Source organism: Semicossyphus pulcher, unplaced genomic scaffold (assembly GCF_022749685.1).
Source record: "Semicossyphus pulcher isolate SPU_LCO1_2020_fin unplaced genomic scaffold, fSemPul1.0.p SCAF_1, whole genome shotgun sequence".
In the NCBI taxonomy this organism is placed as follows: domain Eukaryota; kingdom Metazoa; phylum Chordata; class Actinopteri; order Labriformes; family Labridae; genus Semicossyphus; species Semicossyphus pulcher.
This window is the reverse complement of record NW_027211603.1, coordinates 4,478,602-4,490,359: the sequence shown is the minus strand read 5'-3', so window position 1 is coordinate 4,490,359 and position 11,758 is coordinate 4,478,602.

Genomic DNA, 11,758 nt, shown 5'->3' with positions numbered 1-11,758 from the left:
ATTTATCTTAGAAGGTGAACAGTTAAACCAAGGGGACAAGTTTCACCACTTTGGAGGGACCAGTTGAAAACAAAACAAAGAGAGACGCAGCGATTTTAAGAAGTAAGTGGAACAGCAGCTAACCTGGAAGTAGCATCACAACTTTGATAGTAAAACATTGTTTTCTTTGCAGCAATTTTATATGGAAGAACTCCAAGCTAAGATCATGATTAAGAGACAACTGAGCTAGCAGGGGCTTGATTGACACAGCAGTAACCTGTAATGCACCACAAATACTATGCTAACACTACAACTTTACATCCCACCTGCAAGCTACTGCTGCAGTCGCTGCCTTTCAACAGATTCACCTGATCCAGCTTCCATTAGAGACAGATTTAACCCATTTTGAGCTTTGAGCATCCATTAACCTTCAAAACCTCAGCAATGATAGACAAAGGTTTACTTTACCTGTAAATAGAGGTGATGACTACAAGCAAGGAGATGACCCTTTGTTGAAACTTTGCTTCAGGATGAAACCATGTAAAATCCAACAGGTGTCAAAGAACAGGCAAAAGCAACACCTACACACCACAAGATGGCCGACTCAATTATCCAATGACGGCTAAATACAGGACGCACCTCTAAAGGATGCTCCACCTCCAACACAGACATTTCAAAATAAAAGTTCACAACAAAGTGTACAAGGTGGTGTAGTGTGGTTTTGCAGGAAGCAAAATACTGAAAATATAATATAAAAATAAAATAAATACAAACAAACTCTGTAGAAAGAAACAAAAGCTACCTGACAGAAAGAGAAGTTTAATAAATATCTTTTCAGCCGTGCTGCTGAGCTGAAATAAAAAGCACAACTTTAATTTGACAGCAGCTTCTCTGAGGAAAATTTCTCTTCCTTTATGCAGTTTTCAAGCATCATCCCACCATATGGGTTTCTTTCACATCATTGAGAGGACACGCTGATTCAGCAACACTTCACGTAGTCTTGCCCATAGCCAAGAAAAGATAGGAGGTGACTCAGCTTATCCTTTAATAAGTGGATTTCTATTTGTATTATGCTTCAGCTTCTTCACAATATAGCCACGGTTGCATTTGATCTAAAACACATTCCGAGATATGAGGAGGTCAGAAGCTCTTACACTGCTCAGGTTGTGCTCTTCACTGGATTCTTATTTACTTATCTTGTACCATCCTGCAATCTACCCTGTGCACTTGTGCTTTAGTTGGTGATTTCTTCAAGAAAATTCAAGGCCATTTTGCTTTCAGGCGCCGGTTAGTCACAGTTGCTTTCTCACTTTTTGGTTTAGGGTTTTTTTAATCTTTGTTTAGGCCAGACCCCTTAGGTCTAATTAAATAAAAGCCCGGCCTTAACGCACACCGTCAGAGTTCCTTCTCATGACTTGTGGCTAAAATGCCTGCAGCCAGATTCCAAAAGCATACGTGCAAAAACCTGACCGGAAGCTGTTGTAGATGCAAACTCCGGTTGTTTTGGCTCTGTGCAAAACATCTAATATTTATGTGGGTGGTGGTTCAAATAGGAGAGGATCAGGGATGGAGCTTATGGCGTTCTCAGAGTGCAGCCTCCCTGAAACACATAAGTTCCCTTTGAAAAGTCTATTGAAATTGATAAGCCCTTTGTTTTGATTTCGCTGTGAGCTTCAAAAATGAGAACGGCCCCTATCAGGAAAGTCTTTTACCCTTTAGCAGGATAAACACAGCTTAGGATATCTTACCTGCAGGGCTACACTGGATAATGTGATCGTACAGTAGATTAGAGGGAGGCTGGAGGCTGCCATGAGAAGGAGGTTACCTTACAAAAATACCACATATTTCTCGCGTTATAAAGGCCCAGCAGAAGAAGTGACTCTTCCTTATGTAAAGCGGATGACGTGGAAGTTGTAGAAGCCTCAGAAGTCATCCGAGGTATTTTTCTTTTATAGTTGTTGTGTTTTAGTCTATTAGCCTTGGGTGATCCAATTACTGATGGTGAGTGTGAGCACATTTCTTTCAAAGCCCGAGCGCACAGATCAAAGACTGTGGTGTCCTTTAAACGAATCGGCTGCATTATGTTTTCTTCAGCTTCTCAGGGAAAAATATCAAATTATTTTTCTCCAGACCTTGATTATGATTTACAGAAAGAAAGTTTTAGTGACAAACTTGCTCAGAATTATCACCCAGCTCTGCTGAGCTTCTTAGCATGTTTTACTTTGTTTTAGCGACTAGCTAGAAAAGTAAACTGAACATGCTTAAGAGCCTGATATTCTTCCTAGGACTTAGTTAACTATTGCAGATACATTTTTATTGCTGTTGAACTTGACCTCTGAGCCCAGCACGAGCCAAACTGATGCTAGAGTTGTACCTAGATCTTCATTTTCTGAAGCTTAGGGCCAAAGACCAAGCTGCTGTATCAACTGTATAGTTTAGGCCATGTCTACACGTACATGGGTATTTTTCAAAACAGAGTTTTTTCATCCTTCGTTTCCCAAAAGGAACCTGTCCACACAAGCAGGGATATAAAAAACATCCCTGTTCCAACGAAAACAGAAACAGAAACGCTCACATGAGAATGCTACACCAAAAGGCGGCGAAATAACGCAGTCATGCAAAGAAGAAAAAGAAAATCGCGGCCAATCAAAAGTCAGAAAAATCTATTGCCAGAAGACTGACGTCACGAGTCAGAGGCGACAGTTAAGTTTTACAAAAGATCAGTTTTCAGTGACCTAAAACGGCACTTTGTACGTGTGGCCATGGCTTCAGTATAGTGGCATACACTAGCTGTCACTTTTTACAAGCCACTTTTACACACGTGATATTTGTATTACATTCTCTTTTACTGTCTAATTTGTATTGTTTAGTTTGGTTTAGAAACTTCAAGCTATCCATCCATTCATTATTGACACAGTGCAGCTTATCCTGTTCAGGGTCACGGGGGCCTGGAGCCTAGCTCAGCTGTCACTGGGCGAGAGGCGGGGTACAACCTGGACTGATCGTGAGCCAATCACAGGGCTGACACATAGAGACGGACAACCTTTCATGCTCACATCACACGTAGGGACAATTTTTAGAGTCACCAGTGAACCTAACGAGCATGTCTTTGGACTGTGGGAGGAAGCTGGAGTACCCGGAGGAAACCCACACGTGCACGGGGAGAACATGCAAACTCCTTCTCGCTATGAGGCAACAGCACTAACCACTGCACCACCGTGCAGCCTGATTTAGAAAAGTTATTTTAGTATTTTTAAGTGTGGTTTTTATTTGCATATATGTTTTTTATGTTCAGTGTTAGATGTAGTGTGTCTGTCACGTAGCTTGTTATACTTTACTTCCTATAACTTCCATGCATAGCTTATTCTTTATGCAGTATACAGTCTGTGCATTGTATGAGACACATTCTGTTCCACCTCATGAAAATGTCTTGCAGCTAGATGATACGGTTCCATCCATCACATGCAAATGAATTCACGGCAAGCAGGTACAATGTGGCCAAGTGATTACCCTATACACTGTATATTGATGATGACTTCATATAATGTGATAAAGTGTGCAAACCTGCAGTGATTTATCATCCAACTTTGCAGCTCACTTCACCTTTTGCATCACGATTCAATCCCGGGTTGACTTCCTTTTATTCATCACATATTTGTCACTTATCTCTCACCCCTCACCGCTAAAGGTTCGCACCTCAAACAGCCAACCAGGTGAGAAAAGGAGGCGTATTTTGTGTTGGTTGCTGAACTCCCACTTGTGCAAATTTAAGTTATGTTTCCAGAGTGTCTCATTTGAACGATGCCCTCGAGTCAAGGAGAAACAATTAACACAGCACTGGCTTTAAACTGTGTTTAGACAGGGCAGCGTTCTCTAAAATATTGCTTTTTAATTAGTGTGCTCATATGTTTCAGGAGCAGAAAGTCAAATGAATGCACAAATAAATGAAAGATAAGCAGCGCTCTATTACGTGTAATAGTGGCGCGGGATGGATAAGTGGCTTTTTATTATCAAATTTCCTCTTTTTTAATGTTCTGGTGTTGGCTTTTTACAATAAGCCGAAATGAGGCGCTCTATATTTCACCGGTAATGAAAGCATTTGAGCAGATTCACAATGAGGCAGCAGACACAGGTACCCTTTAATCATGTCATTACGTCGGTGTCAAAAGCATTTTTATTTGTCAGCGTATTTAAGAGCCTATCACAAATCATGACTCATATTCTGCCGGCGTATGTGTGAAGTTTTCTGCTCCACAAGGTCAGCTCACTTCCTGCCTTATCTCATCAGCTTTCATCAGCTTTCCAGATAAATCATGAAGGATTTTCTCGTCAGCTCGAAGACAGGCAGAAAAGTGTGAGCTGGCTCTTGTGTCTTCCCAGCCCAGGGCCGGGAAACTTTTAACTGATGGTGAAGTAAACAAACTGGCTGTCGGGTGAAGAGCGAAGCGAGAGTGCCGCGGTCAGAATGATAAATGTCTGAATGTCACCACCTGCAAAAAGGAGACAAAGTGCTCTTGAACACTTTATTTTTCTCCCCTCCTGCAGAGATCTTTGATCTTACATTAGCAGGGTGGAGAAGAGAGAAGAGAGCTGACGGTACAGATTGCGGCACTTTTCCTCGACTTAACTTTGAGGCGCAAGTGATTCACCATATGGTAAATGGTGCTGAAACTCAAAACAAAGATAGTTCCCGCCTTTGGTTTGTAATAATTGCACAGGTCTTCTGTTTTCATCCACTATCTAGACCGCTTATCCTGTTCAGGGTCGCGGGGGGCTGGAGCCAATCCCAGCTGTCATTGAGCGAAAGAACTGACCCCGGACTGATCACCTGTCAATCACAGGGCTGACACACAGAGACAGACAACCTTTCACACTCACGGGCAATTTAAAGTCACCAATGAACCTAACGAGCATGTCTTTGGACTGTAGGAGGAAGCCAGAGTACCTGGAGGGAACCAACGCATGCACAGGGAGAACATGCAAACTCCACACAGAAAGGCCCACTTCATTTGCACCGAGATTCAAACTAGGAACCTTTTAGGCGACGGCGCTAACCACCACAGCGCCACCATGCAGCCCTGTTTAGTGAACATCCGCCTGCAAAAGAAATTAGGGCTGTGGTGTTCACTGCTCATAACGCAGCATTGAATTTCCCTGTGTTATTTCATGTCTCAATCACACAGTGTGAATTTGACATGAGCCAAACAACTTTTACATCAACGAGGACTCGGCCAGCTGCAGATGGCGGACTTCCTGTTGGGTTTAGGATTTGGATCCAAGAGGCTTTTTTGTAGATCTTCACATGATACATATGCATACAAAAATGTGTCAATCTATGTCATACGTACTGCCGGGGCTGATTTTTTGAACATTTCGTTGGGGGGCGCTGTTGAGCCAATTTACCACTCCTACACCTAAAATCCTAATTACCATTTGATGATTTTATTCCCTAGTTAATCTGGATAAATTAAGTCAAAACATTGAAACTTTTTGCAAGTTCTGTGAACTAATATTAATATATTTTCTTTTATCTCAGAATGCGTGTGTACTTTAATTTTTAATCCTCTGGGTTGACTGTTGAAGAGTCAAACCTAATTGCTGCAGAAGTGGAAGGAACTGTGGGGCTCGTCTTGCTGCTCAGAAACAATGCCTCTGTGGAGAACGAGCCGCAGCGATAGAAGCAGTTAAATCAATCAAAGGCAAAAACTATCAAAAGATGGAATATATATATTCTCATGCCGCATCAGAGCTCAGAGGAAGAGTTACTTTGCTGCTGCGGGGTGACTGTAAGGGCTTTCTGAAACAAAGGGTTGTCAGGGAAGAGAACGGTAAAGATAATAAGGTAAATGTTGAATATTTCTCTGCTTGATGTTGGATTTATAGAGCTGCAGTCCAGCATCAAAGGGAATGTGAAGGACTCCCAATAATATATATAAGCAATGAAAAAGCAATTTCCAGTTTTATCTCGGCAGTTGGAGAGATAAGTGAAGTGAAACTGTTCAGAGTGATGGCTGACACGAGTGCGAGGTGTGATGATTCTATGAACTTTCCCTTCACACAGGAACATGTGCAACAGCAGGAGAAGAGTCTGCAGGTTTGTATGTGACCCTGAAGACTTCACAGTGACTTCAGTGATCAGCTCCTCCAACATGGTTGCATGGCTGACTTTTGATTTTAACAGACTGTTTAAGGAACCAGTTCATATTTTAATAATTGATGTATTTTGAATTACAAAATGCGGATTCAGAAATCATCTTTAAAAGGTATGTGACGTATCTAGCCATGTTAGATTATATTTATGGGAACACCAGTCTGTCAGTCAGTCGATCCACCTCTCAGTTCTAAGCTGAAATATAAAAAAACTTCCAGGTTGATTGCTATGAAATTTTGTTCTAAAATCTGTGGTCATGACACCTCCAGACATTAGTGATCTTAAGAATTTTCATCTACCTCAATCATCAGGTCAAATGTTTGGTTTACCCAATACTTTGGATTAAGTCCAGACACTTTGAAAGAATGACACTGCCATGTTGCTCAGATGTTAAGCACCAATTAGCTAAATGAAACTTGTAACAGGCTAAATATAAAGGGTTAATGTTGTTCATATTACTCGGTAAACATCAGCATGTTTGCCTCAAATCACCTGGGCCCAGATTTGGAAATCCACTTTTTTTCCATCCAGGATACTTTTATCTCGGTTGTACAAAGAAAACTGGATTGGATCAATTTATCCAAATCCAGGTCCCAGTTGTTCAAAGGTCGTCTAAAACTATCCGATCAAATTAACGGGTTAATCAGAAGAAAAAAAGGATTACATACTCAGATAAGATCAGGTAATCCAGTCTTGGCTTTTATCTGGATAAAACCTCCAGTTTGGGTTGTTCAAAACTTTTAAGTAGGATTGGGATAACTTCGGATTACTCTGGATAAGGTCGATCCTATCCAGTGATCCAGATATAGACTTTTAAAGTTGACCAAATTTGGATTACCAGTGAACTAAATGGGACTTCGTACTACATACTTTGACCACAGGAGGCACCAAAATCCACACAAAATAAAAGTTCTTGACAGTTGCTTTAATTGGAATATTTTATGGGTGGCTATTTTTTCCCCCACAACCCTAAAGTCTAAATCATCTGCTGTGTCAATGCAGCAATTCAACAGAAAAGTATTACAAAATGTCTAAAGTATCAAAATCAGTGCAAAAATGTTGTTTTGTTTGACCTACTTATAAGTTTTATAACATTTAGTTCGTGTAACCAGCCTGTATCCTCCCCTCTGCTGGGATCAGGATCATCCTTTTGGATCAAGTTACCCCAATCCTCCTCAGAAGTGTTGATCGAACACAAACTGGAGGTTTTATCCAGATAAAAGACTAAATTGGATTACCTGATCTTATCCGATTTCTTTTCAACAACCCGTTTTCTAGATGTGATCCTATCCGATAGCTTTAATCCGATCAGATTACCTTTGAACAGAAGTACAGCATTACAGCGCTGCTAGCATAGCTGTATACTTTAACTTGTTCTTTAGCTCCACAATTAAATGAGTGTTTCAAATTATTTTCATCCAAATAAAATCTATTAAACATAAAATTGAAAACCCATTTTTGCTGTAATATTATGTTGAATTAATGTATTTGACATCAACAAGTTTGAATGCCGTTGAGGCATTGAATTCAATAAGTCGCAACAGTCTTTCTGCTTTCCAGCTTGGTTAACGGACTTCTCACTGTTGTGTATAATACACTGTAGAACCGGTGTGCTGCATGCAAATGGATTTAAATTGCAAATGAGTTTTAGATGAAATATGCACCAGGCTTGTGTGCCACAGTCAGCGGTTCGTTCAGCGGCACATGGTACGAGCCGAGAAAACAACACGCCTGCAGGAGCATTCAAATCATCTTTTCTTCCAATTTCCTCCCCTTTGATCAGGATTTTGCAGTAAACAAGACGCGGAAAGTAACGTTTGCACACAGCCGTGATGCCTTCAGTTATTTGGCAGCTGCATAGAAAAGCTGAGTGACGGGTCACAGGGGGGGAACCATCGTCCTCACCTCACTTATGTTCTGCTATTGTTTACAACTTACAGCACCGGGGGGGGCTGTCTTAAAGAAGCAAGTCCCAACAAAGAAAACAATAACATTTATTTATTGATTCATAGGTTATACATTTCATGATATAATAGCGATATATTATTATTGGCAAAGATACTATAATCCAATTGCATTTCTATACATAAATACAAAATCTGAGGTAGGGCCTCAAAGATTGATGACAGTGAAAATAAATAAATGCATTTCACATATATTATATAGATTTCCTTTTTTTATATCTCACACCAACTTTAAAACATATTTGTTATATATCTAGTCTCTACTTTGAAATCAGTGGATGTCATGGGCTGTTGGAGGCACATATCTATATCCATAGGCAGCAGTACCTCACATAGAACACACAGAAATATATGACATTACTCAAGTAATTAGAAATTTAACCTATGCATTCATAGGTCGGACAATAAAGTGCCAAAAAGACACAACAGACATAACAATAGGAATACTGGTACCATATGAGACAGACGATAAGCTATTCTGTGGTGTTATTTTTGAAATACATACAATATTCTACCGTTAGAGGACATCTATAAGGCCAATGGTTACCTGAAGATGTTGTGTAACGTATTGGCAAACATCAAGGAACACTACATGGGGTATGAATGGCAGTATCACAACCTCCTACACGCAGATGACACGCTCCTTTCTTCTTCTAATGTTTCTGTTTTCACTACAACCCTACGTGAAGTTCTCTTTCTTTGGTTACCTTTGCTGCCCAAAAGTTGACTCACAGGCAAAGCGAATTGGCAGATTCTTCTTCTGTTTTGTTTTTTTCTTCTTCGTCTCCTTCCTCTGTAAGAAGGAGCAACAGCAACCCTCTGGTTTCTCATGTAGAACAAAAAGCTCCCTAAAGTAATCATGCACGGACTTACACTACTGAGAGAGAAAGGACAAGGATTACTATACATGGACATTGAGTTACAGCAACACAAACTGCACATGCAAGCTCTTTAGTGTCGTATTTTATAAAGCAATGTGGTTTAAACCGAACCCTTAGCCAATTTTTTTTTTTCCTCAAAACAAAAGCAGAGAAGCCGAGTAAGAAATGGAAACACAGGGACACCAAACACCAAAGATATAGCGATTTATCTGAGGCCCTTTGGAGAATCTTTTAAATCTTAATCAGGGCATAAAAGGCCTTTAACATTCAAGTTCTGCTACATACTGTCCACTACATCCAACGTGATTTAAAGGGGCAACCTACTAATTCAGCCACCCCTGCTCTCAAGAGAGAGGTTGTCATAAGATTGGAGCGAATCGGCGTTAAAGTTCAACATTAGTGGTCTAAGATCCTCACGTCTGTAAGAGGAGGTACAGACAGACCGAGGCATCAAAACATCCCATAATCTCTCTGCGATCTACTCTGAGACTGGCCATGCAAACATCTGATCGACAGTTAGGTGGAGTTCAGGAAAATACAGAGACAAAGACATACACACACACAAGCATTCACAGACATACATTATTATCACATCTGAACAAACAGAGCTGAAGTCTTAACAAAAGCGACACAGTGGAGCGAGCAAGCTATTTAACAGCGGGGCTTTTGTGCTCATTAATTGATTATGTTTCATTTAAACGGCACAACCTCCTAAATTAGATCTGTGCAACTTCTGTGTCAAGATTATGAAAGACATGGCTTAGAGAAGTAGTCAGGGAGAACCTCTGAGCGACTGTTATTGCATCCACACCTGCAGCCTCCTTTTAAAACACTTGAGCCACACTTCAGGGAGCAAACGCCCGCAGTGTTAAAAGCCAATCAGGACTTTGTATCAACATGAAAATGCATATCCAACTGGTCAGAGCGTGGAGCGGACTAATTGCTTCTGAGTGGATACATGGTGTTACTTTGTAGGTAATTAGTTGGCAGTCCACGCAGTAAAGGTTGGCTGCCTGTCATGTCACATTCACAGAGGCTGCAAAGCCAGTCGGGACGCCCGCTGAGCTGCGGCAGACGGCTGCGGTGTTACGTGGTGATATGACTTTAACGCATCCAACACTCGCACTGCAGCACGTATTAAAAGTAGGTTCTTAATTGCAGTAATTTCACGGATTCTGACGGACAGAACCGTGTAAGCAAGCTGACCAGAAAGTTTAATTTCCTGCACACTAATCGCCACTCTCTCCGTCATAAACATATTGAAAAGCAAGATACTTGATTGAGCACTGCCCACAGTCAGTCAAACAGGTTAAGTCACTAATGCGTCCTGTATAATCCTCCCAAGGCGCAATTTAGCAACGGCAAGCAAAAAGCAAAGTGCTGCTACATTGAGGTCATCAGTAAGTTGATTCTGATCCTCTGCAACACACTCGCAGACTGCTTCCAGTATAGTTTTCTAGCATTAGGATGGCTCTATTCTCTGTTTCCTATGCACTGAATGCTATTATTCCTACAACTACCGGAGTAGTGCGATGGAATCGAGTATACCTGAGACCCTGTTTTTCATGAGGACACACACCGAGAAGCAAGAGGCAAAAAGTCTGACATGGCGAGGAGGTCTCCGGAGCTCTACCACAAACAACAAGAGACAAAGTACACTTCCAGGGAAGGAGGAGGCCATTTTTCTACTCTAATCTTCATCTACTCACGCGTAGCAGCTGCTCCTAACATTGTGAGGACGCGACAACACACATACATACTACTCGAGGATATATATTTTTAAAGAAGTGTACACTTTTTACAAGATATTACACAGCTAGCAGGAGAGACGTGAAAACACTCACACACTTTCAACCTCTGTCTAGATAGCGCTCCTCTGCTGGAGGCTATAAATAGATGTATATCTATATATATCTATATATTTATATATTTTATACTGTTACTCTACTGGTGTGATGTACAATGTTAAGATGTTTTTTTTCACAGAAGGGAAGCTTTGACAAATTCACAACACATACAGCGATAAATGCACCATCTAAAATATACGCGCAGGGAGGCTATCAGGTCAGGTTTCGGTGATTGGAAAAGGTTAAATGGCCGTTTTTATCCCCAAACTAAAGAGAGGACAGACTACTCCTACATTATGAATGTGCTACTTTACGTTCTAGGCTAATACAATACAGGGAGAACAGGAATACAATTAGATAAATAGACAAATAGAGAGAGAGAGAGGGTATCACAAATGGTCCCTCAGATTCAGAGAGAAAAATAGACCCAAGCTTCTATCGTACTGCAGATCGTCCCGGCCGAAGTGTATCTACTGAAAGTGGTAATCAGGATGCATACGCTACTCTACTGGGACGTAGGAGGCACAAATTGCTGATCTTGTAATCTATTTTTGACAAAGCAAGAGCGACTGAGCAATAGCTAGTGTGAATAATACATATATATACTGTTGGATAGGAACAAAATGTGATAGCGATGCATACTGTGTTGATTTTTCTATTTTTTCCCGAGGCAGTTGATATTATTTGTATTGCAGATGGAAATTTGTACAGAGATGGAACAAAACACAGATCCCCGTCGAGCTCGTTGAACCGCTGTTTCTCTGTCGCTCAATTTTCTTTTTGTTTTTCCTGTGTCTGCTTCCACCAAGATGATTCATTATCCCTACACACAAATATGACACACGCACACACACACACACTCACACGCTCACACACACACACACACACACAAACACACATGACTCCATAGGGAGCAGCTACTGTGAGTCTAATATT